Source organism: Pan troglodytes, chromosome 3 (genome assembly GCF_028858775.2).
Source record: "Pan troglodytes isolate AG18354 chromosome 3, NHGRI_mPanTro3-v2.0_pri, whole genome shotgun sequence".
Classification (NCBI taxonomy): Eukaryota; Metazoa; Chordata; class Mammalia; order Primates; family Hominidae; genus Pan; species Pan troglodytes.
Genome location: NC_072401.2, coordinates 186,088,540 through 186,105,728, shown reverse-complemented (window position 1 = coordinate 186,105,728; position 17,189 = coordinate 186,088,540). Strand labels below are relative to the sequence as shown.

At 42.6% G+C, this 17,189-nt stretch overlaps 1 protein-coding gene across 21 annotated transcripts in view; it reads left to right on the top strand.

Moving 5' to 3' along the window:
- Window positions 1-17,189, top strand: part of IRF2 (interferon regulatory factor 2) — an 87,044-nt gene that overhangs the window by 10,530 nt on the left and 59,325 nt on the right. For 2 of the 21 annotated variants that reach the window (XM_063809215.1, XM_063809219.1), the window contains exon 2: window positions 14,776-15,114. The exons of 13 other annotated variants lie outside the window; for them this stretch is intronic. The gene's annotated coding sequence lies outside the window, so the exon portion shown is untranslated. Of the gene's footprint in view, window positions 1-10,470; window positions 10,547-11,573; window positions 11,692-14,775; window positions 16,675-17,189 lie in introns of all 21 variants that reach the window. 6 more of the 21 variants (XM_063809213.1, XM_063809221.1, XM_063809214.1 and 3 more) reach the window with 4 other exon arrangements.

The following is a 17,189-nucleotide window of genomic DNA, read 5'->3' as shown; positions in this document are numbered from 1 at the left end:
TTCATGTCCAATACATTTCCTATCTTCATGTCCTATACGGTCCCTATCTTCATGTCATAAACGGTCCCTATCTTCATATCATATGCATTCCCTATCTTCGTGTCCTATACATTTTTTCCCTTTATATTATATTCATTTCTGTATATTAGGAGGTGAACGCATTTTATAGGAGTCTGGAAAGAAGCCTGAGAAGTTGTATTTTCCCCTCACACCTGCCTTTACAAGACCGCTGTTGGAGAATGACAGTAGAACTTAATCAGAGTGTGACCTCTGACTTTTCAAACTGAAGACCTCAAATCTCCAATTTTTATCTGAAAAAATATTAGAATAGTTTCACTCTCTTTATGAACATGGAGACGTTTTTGGATTGCTACGGAAGTAGGATTGGGCGTGACCATTATGAGTTCAGAGGCTGAATGCCGTACCACAGCCCATCAAAAAAAAAAAAAAATATATATATATATATATATATACACGATATTGTCCAATACAAATATAAAGTGAGCCACATGTATAGTTTTAATTTTCTAGTAGCCACTTAGAAAAGTAAAAAGAACTAGGTAAAATTAATTGTAATAATATATCTCATTTAACTAATTTTATCTAAAATATTTCAGTATGTCGTTAATGTAAAAATACTAATGAGATATTTTGTATCCATTTTTCATACTGAGTATTTAAAATCCAATGTGTCCTTTACACCTATAGCACATCTTAATTCAGCCCAGCCACATTCCAAGGGCATGGTAGACCCATGTGGCTGGTGGCTACCATCTTGGTTGGTGCAGCATAAGGAAATCAAGGTGTGAAGACAATACAGGGGAAAGTTGTAGTACAGTCCTGAAAGGACTGAAGGAAAGTAGAGTTGGAGTGGTTGTTTTGGTCATAACTGTATGACTCTCCCTGTGGCTCTCCCCACAAACCATACCTGATCTCTTCAGCCTAAAACAATGAAATGCTCTGAATTTCTATAGAAGCAGCATACTCTACATCCCATTCCTAGGGTAGTTAGCTATCTGCATCTTGATGAGATGAATGTTTTCTAGACTCTTGAACTGTTATGAAAATCTTAGATTATTTGAATTTTTCCATTTGTATCACCTATGTGGTAAGTTATTTGAGAGCCAGGATCCAGTCTGATTTATTTGCATTCCTCACCGGTGTTTGACACCTTTAAGACCTAGATAAATATTAGTTTATTTGATTTTCAGCAATAAAGCAAAGGTTAGCTTGAAAGGCTGAATTCCAGCTCAGGAAGGGTGGCACAGATCTAGTTTGTACTAGAAACCTAATGATATATGAATTGAACACATAAACATTAGGATTTGTCACTTTGCATTAGGATTTGTTACTTTGTATTAGGGCTTCCACACCCAGAAGGTGAAAAATTGTTCGGATTTTCCTCCTTTGTATCCAGACCTTTAAAAAATCTTATCAGTTCCTTCTTTTGATGTTTAAGTTCCAATGATGATCCTAATACCTTCTTGTAGGGATAAATAAGCTATATTTGGTGATGACCTGGAGATAAACATTTGGAAGCTGGTACTTTTTCCATGGGTTCTTTGTTAACAATAACTTTGTTATTAACAAACACAGCCCACAACATCTAGGCGATGAAATTCTTTTGAAATCAAGTATAGTATTTTATAGTTGCCTTCATTTGTTCTCTTTGACTGTAATTGTTGGGTTGAAGCAACAGACTTATCCAGAGAGCCAAGGCAATTTATTTTTACTGAAGACTACCTAAGAACTGCTTAGGTAGCTTTTCTCTGCAAGATTAAATGCGACCTTCATGGAATCATGTTAGCAGGGCCAGCAGCTAGAAAAATAAAGACTAAACCAAACCTTCAGCAGCGAAATTCCCAGCTGCTCAGTGGCTCAGAGCTTTCCTGATTGCTTTCTTCCAATGAAAACACTGTAGATTAGTTTTAAGTGAATTCTAGTAGGTTTGGGGATTTGCAACTGACAGAAGAACAGCAAAGTGTAATCTCACTTTAAAATAATAGTCCTGAAGGTAAATCTCTATTGGCTCTTTCTTGGGATGCTGGGATTTTTGTTCATATGGGAAAACTTAACTCATATGCACTGTTTAGCTGACCTTTGAAGGTAAGGCCCTAGAAGGCAGACGGAGGCTGGACACCTGGGGATGTGGGGCAGAACTGCTGCTCCTCTTTCTTCTCTCCATTGTAGGCAGGTGGAAACTTGGGAAGCCTGAGAGGAAGGTCCCTGTAGGGAATGTAGGTGACCCGTTTTTTCCACTTTTGGGTGTGGTCATCCTGACGACTGGTGAAGTCAGGGTGAACTGAAAATGTTACAGGAGAGGATTTACTTAACTTACAGGTGCTTTTAATGCATTGCGATTTTTTTTTCTTGAAAGTCCTCACAGTTTGGGAGATGGGGGTTGGGGGGGGTGGGGTAGAGGAGAGTGCTCAGCTGAAACCGTTGACTATTTTGATCATTCATCCATTCAGTCATTTATTTAGCAGGTGTTGATTCAGTGCTAACGATATGTAGAGGGAGGTATAAAACGAAAGAAAATTATCTTGGATTTGAGGTAGCCAGGTAGGTAGATGGTCTGCATTCCTTACAGTTAGGAGCCTAATTCATCCAGTTAGAGAAAACGCAATTAGGCAAGTAAGATGACAGTTCCAGAAACGATTTTACTTATCTGTGAGTCCCTTTTATAGTTCTTTCATGGGCCCTGTGGGGTTGTTTCAGATTGTAGGGGAAGCCGCAGTGCTAATGTGACAGATTTTTTTGCCAAGTGTATACATTTTATTTTATTTTTTTTAAAACAGACTCTTAATAGATTGTAAAATAGGCATAGAACAACGTATTGTTTTGTTGTTCTTTCTGTTTTGCCACAATTCTCCCACATTTAGTTTGGAACATGGAACTATGGTCTGGTGTCATTAAGGAAAACTGATGGGGTTAAATCCTGATAATTATCTCCCCTCTCTACTTCCCCTTCCCTTGTGGGGAGACACTGTAACCAGCAGAGCTGCAGAATCAGTACTCCTGCCCCCACGGTAAAGTGAAGGAAGCTGATGAAAGATATCCAGGAACTCTTGGCACTATTTTTGAAATTTTTATGTGGATTGGAAATAATTTCAAAATAAAAAGGTTTTTTTAAGGCTTCCCATTAGTGCTCTAGAGTTACTGTTGCTTATTTAAAATAACAGCCTAATAGAGTATATTTGTAAGTTCCTTTGTTTGCTTCCCCACGTCGATCTAAAAGGGATTTTATGTAGCTCTTTTTCTATGTAGGTCCTACTTTAGGTATCATTTAGTACCCTCTCCTCACACGGCTTGAGAAGACATTGCCCACGTCGATCTAAAAGGGATTTTATGTAGCTCTTTTTCTACGTAGGTCCTACTTTAGGTATCATTTAGTACCCTCTCCTCACAGGGCTTGAGAAGACATTGCCTTGAAGGGGAAACTGGTCCTTACTTCATTTTGAAAATGCCTCCTTTTCTCTCTTCACACGTGTGTGTGTGTGTGTGCGTGCATGTGTGTGTGTGCACGTGCATGCGTGTGTGTGTGTGTGTTTGGCTATAGTGAATACTTTAAGTTGCCTGAAATTAAGGAATAATTATCATCCATAAAAGCACTGAAGGAAACAGTGGCAGCAAGTAGGGAATTCATAAATGCATGTTGAAGCATTCTTTTTAAAACTGTGGTAAAATTTACAAAACAAAATTTACCATCATAATCATCTTAAAGTGTATAATTTGGTGACGTTAATTACATTCACAAGGTTGCCTAAGCATCACCACCATCCATCTCCAGAACTTTTTCAGTATCTGGATCAGAATCTCTATACCCATTAAACCATAACTCTGCTTCCCGCAGCCCCTGGCAGCCAGCATTCTACTTTCTGTCTGTGAATCTGGCCACTCGAGATGTCTCATGTAAGTGGAATCATACAGTCTTTGTCTTTTTGTGTCTGGCTTATTTTGCTTAGCAGAATGTTTTCCAGGTCCACCCATGTTGTAGCATGCATCAGAGCTTCATTCCTCCGTAAGACTGAGTAATATTCCTCGATTGTGTTCGTCCATTCATCTGTTGGTAGATACTGGGATTCTTATTAATTTGGCTACTGTGAATAAGGCTGCTGTAATCACTGGTATAAAAGTATCTGTTTGAGTCCCTGCTTCCAGTTATTTCAATTCTGTAGAATGGCTGGGTCATACGGTAATCCTATGTTTAACATTTGAAGAACCACCGAATTGTTTTCCATAGCTGTACCATTTTGCATCCCCATCAGCAATGCACACCGGTTCCAGGTTTTCCACACCTTTTACCAACATTTGTTATCGTTATCCTTTTTTTTTTTATAGGGCCACCCTAATAGGTATGAAGTGGTAGCTCACGATGGTTTTGATTTGCATTTCCCCGGTAATTAATGATGCTGAGCATCTCTTCATGTGCTCCTAGCCATTTGTATATCTTCTTAGGAGGAATGTCTATTCAAGGGCTTTCTTCATTTTTGATTTTGTTGTTGTTGAGCTGTAGGTTCGAGTCATTCATTTTGTGGTTTTGAAAATGACACACTAGTAAGTCTGAAAAACTAAGCTTCTCCCCATTACAGTATATGTAGCATGTGGCAAAAAGTTCTGTTTTAGAATTTCGAGATGCTGTGAAGCTGATGAAGCACACTTTGAGGAATTAACTTAGGCTGGAGTGAAGTAAATCAGAGTGCATGGGTAAGTGAGAATCAGATAGAATCTCGCGCCATGCTGGAATTGGGAGTTTCTGTAGCAACGATTGCCTGCCCCTTCCCTTCATTTTTTCAGCTGGAGAAATCAAGTAACCTGCTCAGTGTATTGTGGCCAGGTTAAGTACTTAGTATGTTTTGTTGAACTGTGCAGTAAATAATTATTTTTTTTCTGTTGTATTTTGAATCCGGAAATGTCTTGTGAGAGGAGAAATAGCAGTGCTTGAATATGGTAGTGGATTTATCCTCGCGGCTGCCCTTGTGGTAGCCTCTCTGCTTGGGACTCGGATATGGTAGTGAATTTATCGTTGCGGCTGCCCTGTCTGCTTGGGACTCATGAAAAAAGCCTTAGAGTTCTTCACTTCTGTGGTATTTCAGGATAAACATTAGTAAAAACAGCCTCAGAGTAACATTTGGGGACTTAAGAATTTAAATATAATCCATTCAATTATGGTTCAATAGTATTACTGAGTGGATGAAAAAAAAAATATTGCCGTAATAACAGATCTGTTAAGTAAAATGGATAAAAGCATTTGTGTATTTATTGTGAATTGTTGACAGCATGAGAAGCCATTCATTTGTTCTTACAAGAGCCATAGTAGATAAAGAAATTCAGTGAAATAACACAACTGTATGGAAGCAAATTCATTGTTGGTTTAGTTTTATGTCCTGCAGAAATTTTTCGTTTTGCTCAATCCTTTTGAAGAGTTGAACTTTATTGAATACTATAGCCTGGCAAGGTCATGTGTGGATTATAACTGAGTTGTAAATAATTGGAAGAAGATGCATAATATATGTGAGAAACAGAGAAATAATATATGTGGATTATAACTGAGTTGTAAATAATTGGAAGAAGATGCATAATATATGTGAGAAACAGAGAAATAATATATGTGGTGTGAAGCAGAGTGGTAAGAGGAGTTGCAAAAAATTTTATTCTCTTTAGGCTTGGGGCAACGACTTTAAAAATCCTTAAAACTAGTTTTAAGTACTGTGAAAACAAACATGATAATGATGAAATTAAATTGAAGACTCTCTTCTACAAACAAATATCTTAAATAAAACCCTCAGAGGAAGTCATTCCTTCAGCAGACAATTTTGAACAGCTGTGTGTGAAGCCCTATGCTGCGAAGATGTAAAGTTGAAAATTTCGGATCCATGCTCTCAAAGAGCTTATCATTTGGTTAGAGAGACAAGCAGGTAAATAACCATTCCTGGTCATGAAAAGAACGAAAGATGGGCTTCATGGAAGCACAGCAACCCAAAGGCTAAGGGAGAGAAGAGGAAGAAGCAGCATCTTCTTTCTATTCTTTTTAATTTACTGGAGCTACCCATGATGAACTAAGAATTATGTCTTTGACCAGAGAAACTGGGGCGTGCCTCACCACTGACTTCTGACTGGCCGGAAGGAGGGAGGCAATGTCATCTGGTGGCCAGTGGGTGAGCAGGGCATTTTTGGTTGAAAGAACAGCAAGAGCAAAGACATGAAGGGTTGACAGTTTCTTCCGTTCCTGGTGCATGGACCACTCTCCAGGGTGGCTGGAACAAACAGATGAAGGAGGGAGTGTCAGAGCCAGTTCCTGGTGGCCACAAATATCTCACTCAGTGCATGTGTTCCTGTTTCCCAGTAAGGAAGGGTTTTGTTCCGAGGATACAGCCAGCTTTTTTCTTTTTTTTTTTGGAACGTTATTGAGGATTTGGAACATTTTCCCCTGTGCATTTCAGAAAATGATAGCTAATGACTGTTAGCAGCAGGGCGTGTCGCAGCTGTGCACCTGCAGCATTGGAGAGGAGCTCTGAGGCGTGTGCATTTGTAGTCTGCGGTCCATTGCGGGAAGGACTGGGTTGTGCCTTTGATAATAGCCAGGCCTGTCTTTGAGGTGCTTTTATATAAGTTTCTAAGAGGAAATGATGAATAGGTACAAAAATATTTTTTGTACTTTCTTTTGTTTGTTTTGAATCGGTTTGTAAAGAGAGTGATTATAATAAGTTTATAATCCTCAAGTGAGGAGGAATTAAAGACAGTTGGCTCAAATTCAGGTAAGAAACCCAAGTTAGAGAATCAAGGATAATGGCAAGACCCCCCAGAAACAATGCCTTCATAGGGCAGAAGTTAGGACAGGGCTTCCTATCTGCCCAGAGTGTCCCCAGGTCCTCCGAGTGACGCCACGCCAGGCCACAGAAGGGCTGGGCGAACACCTCAGGTGCAAACCTTAGCCAGTGGGACTCAGGAACTGGAGGGAGCCCCAGAGCTGCCCGTGCATATTGAGGCTTCTTCCCTGCATTGGGACCACATGGATGATCCAGGAAAATTCCCCTCTGTCAAGGTCAACAGACAACCTTTAAATCACCTGCCTCCTTAATTCCCATTTGTCACATAACACAGTCTATTCACAGGTCGCAGAGGCTAGCGTGTGGGATACTTGGGAGGCATGATTCCACCTGTATCATGTTTTAACCAAACCACCTCACGCTCTTCATCCGACGCAGCTACAGAGTGATCGGGGAGATGTGGCCATCAGGTGCCGAGGCCCTCACAGCTGGGGTGACCGGCTGCCTTGATGGCATTGACTGGATGTTTGCCGGACTCTTCACTTCCCTGGGGCGATAAATTGGAAGGTGTTATTCAAAGGCCTAGATATTCCTGTGGTTTATTTCAGTATTTCACCGTCTCCACTGTATTATCACTAACTGCCTTTTTTGAACCGGTTATATGTTGTGGACGCCGAGCCACATGACTCGCGTAGACTCGGTACCCTCAGTACGTGTTGGCTGAATTAGTTGCAGTGACTGACTTGGTCCTCCAATTGTTATTTCCTGTCCAGACACAGAGGCGCCTGCAGGACATTGGTGCCCCTGGGCTCAGGCACCCCGTTTCCCGGTGGGGAAGGCGGACCGGGCCGCAGGAAAGCGCGTCAGCCGGGTGTGTGCCCTGGCTGGACCGAGGGCTTTCCTCCGCTCAGTCGTCAGGGACCCTCGCTAAGGTGCAAGGACACGTGGCTGACTCTGAACTAGCAGCTTCAGGGAAACCTTCCAGCAGATTCTCCACCGCGGCTCTCACGTTCCCTGTGGCGCAGCTTCTTGGTATCACCAATGGCTCAAACATGCGGTCGTCACCCCTGTCTTGCCCTTGTCGTTGTTCTTCCTTTTGTTGGGAATGTTGTTTCTTCCCTTCCAACTGAGGATCCCTCGGCTTCCAGGCCCAGTTCAGATGCCCCCTCTTCTAGGAAGCCTTCCAGAGTCCTCTCTTCTGGGTTTTTACATAAAATATTAAAACTTCCCCATAGGCCTTTGAAAAAAATTCATCTATTTGAAGTGCAGAGTCACATTTTTGTGAGGCGAATGAACTAATGGGGGTGAGTCTGATGCAGAGAGGGAACTCAAACCCAGTGTGTCAGACGCCCATGATCAGTGTGATCAGTGATGGTGGGTGTGCGGCCGCAGGGCAGGCACCCACTCCGGTGTGCTCTTCCTGGCAGGCTTCGAGTCTCACCTCCGGGACACCACGTCTTGCTTGAAAGCCTGCTTTAACACTGACGTGCCCGCCTTCGTCTTTGCAGGGTAAGCCCTTTGAGGCCAGAGATCATGTCTTCATTATCTTTGTATACTCCACAGAGCTTTAGATAATGCTTGGCACACAGCGATTTTCATGTGGTTGGCTCGGGGTAAGGTTTTTGGAATGAAAAGTTGAACCAACGTAATTCAAAAGTGTATTAACATCCTTAGCCGGATTCACCCAGAAAATGGCATGTAAATAGTAAAATTTTTTTTTAGGTTGCATGCTTTTTGTAGTCATTTTATTTCCTTTGCTTATCATTTGTTCATAAGTTTATCCATCACAACGTATAGTTAATATCATCTGCCTTATCCTCCTCAGCCCTTGCCCTCAGTGAGTTTTCCAGGAGGGATTCATCCACTTTCTTATCAATGAGTGATTACTACATGTCATTATGTGCAAGCTACTGTGCTCCATATTTTGGGATGAGTGAGATGGGACTCCTCCTCACAGGACTTTATACAGAGATAAGCCCGTTGCCAAGTACCTGAAGCTGTAAGCTTTGGTTGCATCAGAAGGTGGAAGGAGGCTGAGTGCGGTGGCTCATGCCTGTAATCCCAGCGCTTTGGGAGGCTGAGATGGGAGGATCACTTGAGGCCAGGAGGTTGAGACCAGCCTGGGCAACGTGGGGAGACGCCTTTCTCTACAAAAAAAAAAAAAAAAGAAGAAGAAGAAGAAGGAGGAAGGGAGGGGGAGGGGAGGGAGAGGGGAGAGGGAGGGAAGGGGGAGGGGAGGGGGAGGGGAGGGGAGAGGGAGGGGAGGGGGAGGGGAGGGGGAGGGGAGGGGGAGGGGAGGGGGAGGGGGGAGGAAGAAGAAAGCAATCAGTGGGATAAGAGGTTAGAAGAAGAAGGTGGAGGGAATCAGTGGGAACAAGAGGTTAGAAAGGTGGGATGGGGATGAATTATGGTGGCCAGGAGTCCAGATTTTATTCAATGGGCGTTGTGGAACCGTGGAAGGATTTTCTGCAAGGTCAGGAGCCATTTGGGGAGATTAATCTGGCCAAGAATGTGCAGGGTGGAGAATATGCTTCTATTACAGAAGGTGGACCCTGGACATCGTCTTGCTCCTTGTGGAACACTGACTTAGTCACTGCAGTTAGGTGGAGCACGGGCCCTACTGTTTGGAATTTCTTTGGGGAAGTCTTAGGGGAGACCAAGGAAGTCTCACCTCATACTTTTCCTCCTAACATAAACTAGCCTTTATCTATTTCTTCTCACGGTAGCTCTGCTAAGTTGCTATTAAGAGCTCTGTTTAGTGATGAGGAAACTATGGCTTGGAGAAGTTAAAGGTTGTGAGTGGTGAGGTTCCAATTCAGGTGTGCTTGACGCCACATCTGAGCTCCCACTACCATATTATGCTTTAACAAGGAGAGGGAAAGAAAAGAAATCATTGTGGTCCTGGGAGGGGTTGGCAGAGAGGGGAAATAGTGACCATCCAATGGCTGCCAGATCCGACCCTCCCACCTCTGGCTACCATTCAGAAACTGGTGAGAGGCAGTAGGTATCTTCCAAAAATATTTGAAGACAGTTCTGCAGCTCGCAGAGGAGACATGGATTCTTGCTTTGGAGGTATTCCTATACTTAGAGTGGTAGCAATTTTGGCTCTTTTTCCAGTTGGAATTCATTGGTAATTGGGATGGTTTATCCCAGGAATAGAATCAAACTAGCGGAAACTGTAGTGCGTAAGTTTATAGTTTGTGTGCTGGAGCTTGACCAGATTTGAACATAAAGAGTTAAATTGGGTGTCTCTATAATAATTAATAATAATAATAACACCAAGAATAGCTGGTAACCTTTATGGAGAGCTCCCTGGCAGAGGGGACAGCTTAAAGGAAATCCTCAGAGGAAAAGTGGCAGCAAGAAGCAGACCCTGAGGGCCAGCCTGTGGATGTGGAGTGTGGGAGGAAATCATTTATTCTCATCCAGGGGAAAAGATCGTGCCCTTCAAATCAACCTTTCAGAACAAGTTATTTTCAGGCAACTGGTTTTTGGGAAGGCGTTGGTTTTCAAGGTAGTCTGCTAGTGATGTGATTGAAGTCAGAAAGCAGCAATTTTGTTGCTCTATGCAAATAGGTTTTCTTAGGTTCCAGTTCCAGTATGCTGGCTCTTTGAGTTTCTGTTATTTGACTTTTCACAAATACTGACCACATTGACATCTCCTCTATCTTGTCCCCTTTTCTTTTCTGTGTTCCTGAAGGGGCAAAACACACCTTTTGAGGTCTGTGGAGCTCAAAAATGAAGTCAAAGGTGACTGGGTGACACAAACAGCTCAGGTAATTCAGGTCCTGCCGTTTCTGCCACGCTCCTCCTCCTCAAGCCAGCATGGCTCAGTTATCCACTTTGATGTCTACCCTTTTCCCACGTGCCTCCTCTTATTGAACTTGTTCTCTATACTGTTACCTCTCCAGTGTCTGCACCAGAGGACTGAGAGGTCTTTTCCGGCTTGCATACTGCAGGCTGACACAGTCTTAAAGGAACTTCCCACTGCACTCTGAGGAGGAGGAGCTGTGCCTTCTCGAGGTCACGTTACTTCTCCTGTACTGCAAAGGCAGTGCTCAGAGGACGTGCTGATTAAGGGAAATATAGGATCACTTCTTTTCCCATTTTCCATATGGAAAGAAGCTTTGAAAATGCAGTATGTGCTCGAGTCCATATGCTTCGAAATCTGTGCATGATTCTTGCTTTGCTGAATTGCAGAGGCTGATGCCATCTAGATGCTGCGACCCAGGGCCAAACACACCTAAGGGTCCCAGCATGAGTTTAAATTTATAAAATACTTTTAAAAGTCAGTCTACCCTTTTAGGTCTTAATGGCCTTGCATAAATTTTTCTAGAAAATGCTCTTTAAAAAACATGATGGAGTAAAAAATACTCTTAGATTTTCATAATTTAAATGTATCTGGAAGGTAATTTATCTGCAATTCACAGTTTTCTCATGTTGTCTGTTTTTTACAGAAAAGAATATTACATGTGTATCTGCAACAAATTTAAAGATCATTGTAGTTTTTTCTTTTTTTAATTTTAAGACAGCATGTTTCACACATGATTAGATTACTTGGGAAGCATTCCTAGAAGTGACATGGCTGGGTCCAAGGGTGTATTTTTAACATTTTTAATACCTTGGCCAAGCTGCTGTTTGGAAATTTTGTACCTATTTTATACTCCCACCCATAATGCATGTAAGATGCAAAACACTATTCTAGATATTTTACATGTTTATTTGCTTTTTTCTTCTCTCTCTCTCTATTTCTTCTTTCTTTCTTTCCCTTTTTTTTTTTTTTTTTTTTTTTTTTTGAGACAGGGTCCTGCTCTGTTGCTCATGCTGGAGTGTAGTGGCATGATCATAGCTCACTGCAGCCTCTACCTCCTGGGCTCAAGTGAACCTCCTGCTTCGGCCTCCCAAAGTGCTGGGATTACAGGTGTGAGCCACCGCATTGCCTTATTTTACATGCTTCTTCATTTAATCCTCACAAAGCCTGATGAGAACAGAGAAGGTCAGTAACCTGCCCAAAGTCACAGCTAAATGATAGAGCTGGGGGCGAAAGCAGGCAGTGCTGCAGAGCTCCACGGTCCATGTTGTTGCTGCGCCCGGTCTGCACTTCCATGGCAGCCGGCATGAGAACATGAGCAAAGAGAGGCTGTGATGAGACTCCTTCCTTCTGGGAGCCTCTGGATATGGCTATGGCCTCGTCTTTCACTCTCCTTCTTGATTCATCAGGTAGGACAGGTGCAGAATGCTTTTCCTGGGCCAAAGCCTATGGTCTTCGCATTCTTTATGCAGCGGTATAATTTGGAAAGAAGCAATGGTCACTTTGGAGAGCCAGCCCCTTTGCTCAGCTCTCCTGTGCCCCTGTGCTGCTGTCGTTGCCCCTGTCACCTCTGCCAGCATCATTTCCCATGACTGCAGTGCTGGGGGGACTTGGGCCTGGCCTGGGTCCCTATATCACCTGAGGAAGGTCTCCAAATAGAGGTGTGAAGGTTTTACAGAGTTTGTGTAGGGATTTCAGGCTTTAAACCCTTGCTTGTCTTTGCTGCTGCATTTGGTGTGAGAGATTGCAAAAAAAATGTGTATGTTTTCATCGGTGCAACCCTAGGGTCATATAGGGTCAAAAGGCTTCCTCTTTTAGGAAGAGTCCCAGACAGCTGCTAACTTATCTTCTTGTTCCGTCCCTGTTTGTGGGGGATTTGTATTTTTAATTGTCTTTCACTCTGAACAAAGACTGAGCAAGCAGAAAGTGTTGGGAAGGGCCCCAGGGAACATTCTGGCTTGTGTTTTCTTTCTGATCTGTGGGCCTGGGGGACTTCAATGTTCACTTTCCTGACAGGAGGAGACAACCATAGGAACTAGTGTGGTGTCCAGTGCCAGCTGGGGAAGCAAACCAGTTTCCTAGCATTTATGTTTCAGGATCAATGGCACATGCAGAAAAATACTATATCCCAGGGGTTCTATATTACCAAGAATACCCCTGAAGATGAAGCCCATTTTTGGATCCTCAGTTCTCATGATAATGGAGTTTGATGACCTAGAGTCAGCTTTGGCATGGGCTAAGCCAGAGCACCCTTTTAAAATGAGGATAGTAATGAGAGCGACCCCATGGGGTTACTGTGAGGGTTAAATGAGATAATGTATAGAGTTTAATGCTGAGTGCATCGTGGGTGCCCAGTGAATAGTCATTGCTCTCACGATCCCCACCACCACTATTATCTCCCTAGACATCAGGAGAACAATTTTGTGAAGCAACTTTGGACTTTTGCATGTATATATTTATAAACAATTCAGTGCCTGCAAATGTAGAAGCTGATTTAAGTACCTTGGCCCTTATGGTAGGAAGGTCTCTGGGGCCCCTTCACCTTGACCCTCTTTACCTTTAGAGTTTCTTCTTTCTTCACACTTTCGTGAGGAAGTATGTGCCTCTTTGAACTGAATTTCTACCCAAGTACCATGGAATCTAAACAGTTCAGTGCTTTTCAACTTCTCACGTTGCATGATATTTGCCATTTGATTCAAAATTACGTGATAAAAGAAATGGAGGAGGTAAACTTGCCAGACAATTCCTGTGTCTGTTTTTGCATTTGTGCCTCTGGGTATTTAGTCTTTTCGGTTTGCACCAGGGCTTCCGCGGAGGAGGAGGGCATGTGAAATGGAGCAGTTGCTTACGTACTCGTCTCAGTGGACGGTGTGGATGTCATTCATAGGGCATGCACAGCAACAAACAAACAAACAAACAAATGCCATTTAACGTGATCCTTGGAAAGGTATTTTTATAATAACTTTAGTTTTTAAATCAAATATTTAGAATGTCATGGAGAAAGAACAATGATATTACAAATGCCATCATAAAGGAACCTTAGGGAGACTATTTTAAAGAAATTTTGAATCTAAATATTTAAAGCTTTTCTTATTTTATAAGTATTTTATGTATTTGATTGGTAAGGTAAAGCACATACATATTGTTAGGTAAACTCAACTTAAAGGAAATAATACTTTTAAATGGCTACTTAAGATTTCAAATTTTATAAAAATATTTAGGAAAAGTATTTTTCCACTTTCTAATAAGCAGAAATAGTTTGCATTACATTTTTTCATTTCAGAACTAAACAGTGCTATTATTCACTACATTAAGCCTAGTGTGTGCCAGATTAATGTGTAATATAAATACAGTTTAAGGAAAATGATGCTGATTTTTCTGTATAGCGTGATAATAATAATATATTCCAAAGATTGAAATAACTTGAAATCTACTGCAAGCCCCAAATCCCTTATTTGCAATCCAAAATGCTCTGAAACTGAAAGTTATTATCATGACTCATTTGGCAGGATAGTCTGCCCTGAATTGACATGAAGCTATTCATAGCTTTTATTTATCCCAATCAGTGTGAATGTTCGTGTTTCACTGCAGAAATATTAACTGTGTTGGATTAAGGGGTTCTGCCCTAATTACTTTCCGGGGTGTTTTGTTCCTTGTGGTATATGGTATGTGTACCGCATTATCTTGCTAACATCCACACACTTTTGAATTCTGAAGACTTTATCTGGCCCCAAGATTTTGAATAGAAGATGGTGAGCCTGCATCAGTATACCTAGCCCCTACAACCACCTACAAACACCAGGCTTCTCACATCCTGGTGTTTCCAGGAACAGTCGCTCTTTATATCTGTTTCAGGTGTCAGTATTAATGAGACCCCATTCACATTCAGAAGTGCTCCATTTTGGCTTGGTCACCATACTGACCACATACCATAGTTCTTGGTAACGGCCAGCGCAGTGTTGGTGAACATCAGTACATTTCTAGTGATTTCCCATGTATAAAATAAACAAGATCTACATAAACAACATTCCAGATTGTATCTTGAAAACCTAAAGTCATTTAAAGCATTATTGGTAAGGTATCCCCGACTGCCTGTCTAGATGGCATTTCCCACGCATTGGTGCACGTTTCTTTTGATGGCAGTTCATCCTTCTCCTCACCGTGATTGCCTGTGTCCCTGTTTTCTCTTTCTAGGCTGCAAGCTCCTTCCGTCATTGCGTATCACTATGCTGGGCGTATATAGCAAGTTCATTATTTAGTCAACTAATATTTATTGAGCGTTGGCCTCTGCCGTACTCTGGGCCCTGGGAATAGCATGCTGAACAAAACAGAATTGACTTTGGTCCTCATGGAGATTCTTGTCTACAGATTTGGGGGCCTGGCCTGGCGAAGTGGAGAAGGCTTGCTGTCAAGTGACTTTGAAGCCAAATCTGAAAAATGAGTAAGAGTTAGCTTGTGAGAGGGGATGCTCTTGAGGCCGAGGGGCGACAGACGCAGAGACTTGGGACGGACCCCTCGCTGGAGGCTTGTGGGGTAAGGACAGGCTTTAGGCAGTGGAATGATGAGAGTCTGTTTGTGCTTTTGGAAGGGTGTTCTGGCTGTAGGGCAGAGCTGGGTTGGGGTTGGGGGCCGAGGAGAGCAGTCTGAGTGGCTGCCTGGTCCAGGCTTTGTGGAAGGAAGGATCGGTTCTTCACCCCTGGTTTCGGTTTCTGTTCTGAGTGTGGGAGCTGTTTTTGGACAGTGCTGTGTGCTCTTCTCCGGAGGCCGAGGCCAGGGGAGTGACTGCAGTGTTCAGCCAAGTACGAGCAAGTGGAACTGACGGCTGTTCAGGCTTCCGTCTTGCACACGTCGAGGAAACGTTGTAAACAAGAAACAAAAAGCAAAGCCCTTACTCCTAGTGGGTCCTCCCTGAGCCAAGTGCTTGAAAAGCTGTGGGAGTGGGAACTGTTGTCATGATCGAAAATGAAACTATTCTGGGAACGCCAGCTTTGGGGCGCTGGGAACCCTGAAGTGTCCTGCAGAGAACTGGTGGTGGACGGGCCTCTGGAGGACAAACATCTACGATTTGCAAATCTATCAGTGACCCAGCGATGGCACTTCTGGCGGTTTTTCTTCCACCTTAACTTTGAGGTGAGGCAGAGTGACTTGGAAACCAATTCTGTGCTTTAAAATATAAAACATAAATAACTTCTATTGAATTAGCACAGAAGTTTGGCTGGAGGTAAATCTTTGGCGCCTGAATCTGAGCGCTTTTCTCTCAAATACGCACGAGAGCTCTTTGGCCGTCTTATTTCTCCTCTTCTACACAACCGAACAATTTAAGTGAATTATGGACCATCACTCCTCATCTCCCCCAGGAAATGAAGCTTAGAGCCTCCTTGTTCAGCTAATTGTTGCTTGATTAAGCTGCCCCTTATGGATGGATAGATAAAGTGATTGATGCATGTGCTTATTAATACCATCCCGGTGCACGGAGGACGAATAAACCGCCAGCAGCTTCATTTAAGCACCACAAAGGGGGTTTCCTAGAGTTTGTTGTATTTGCAGAAAGGCTGTCGTCGTCTTTCCCTCTGTACTGGAAATTACTTACCTACTTGGTATTGTCTTTCTGGCCAAGTCGTTTTCTTTTGAGCTAATTTCAGACTTCCACCACAGTTTAACAATAGTACAAAGAATTATTTTTCTACACCTTTGGAGAGTAACTTGCCAATACTGATATCCCATCACTCCTGAGTACTCGAATGTGTCTTTGCTGTAACGAAGACAGTCTCCATTGAGACCCTGGCACGGCCATCAGAATCAGGAAACTGGCACTGCTGTGTGAGTCGCCTCCCACCCGCAGACCCCGTTCCTGTTGGAATGTCTCAGTCATGTCCCTTGCAGCAGGAGAATCTGATGCAGGGCTAGGTGTTGAATTTTGGTGCCCTGCCTCCTTCATTATTCCTTGACTTCCATGAACTTGGCACTTTTGACAATGACAAGGCAATTTTCTTAGAGAATGTGTATCCGTTTGGGCTTGTTGACGTTTCTGGTTATGCATTTCTTACAAGAATATCACGGCGGTGAGACTTTCTTCTTCTTGCATCCTTACAGGTGATACGTGCTTTTGATTTGCCCCTTAATTCGTAACGTTCATTTGATCTTTTAATTAAGGAGCCGTCAGTCAGCCTTCTCCATGATAAAGTTAGTCTTTTTCCCTTTGTCATAAAAAATATTTTGTGGGAGGTATTTTTGAGGCTATGTAAGTATCCCATTTTTCACCAGCCTTTTACCCACTGGTTAGCATCCATTGGTATTTCTTGGCTGAGTACTACTTTGATAGCTACCAAATGTCGATCTTCTAAGTCCATCATTCTTCCTACATTTATTTGTTTGCATTCTACATTTTGGGAAAGCTTTTTCATTCCCCTATTTATTTATTCGTAGATTCCAATTTTGTTCAATGACAGAAATACATTTCAGTCATGTATTTGGGTGCTCAGATTGTCTTAGATGTGGCCAGTGGGAGCTCCATCAGGTTGGGTTCTGTGACTTTTTTTTGACATGTTGCTATTATCTTTTGAGCCCTTCCTTATTTTCTGGCCCAGGCTTATCTTTTGCTTTCCCTG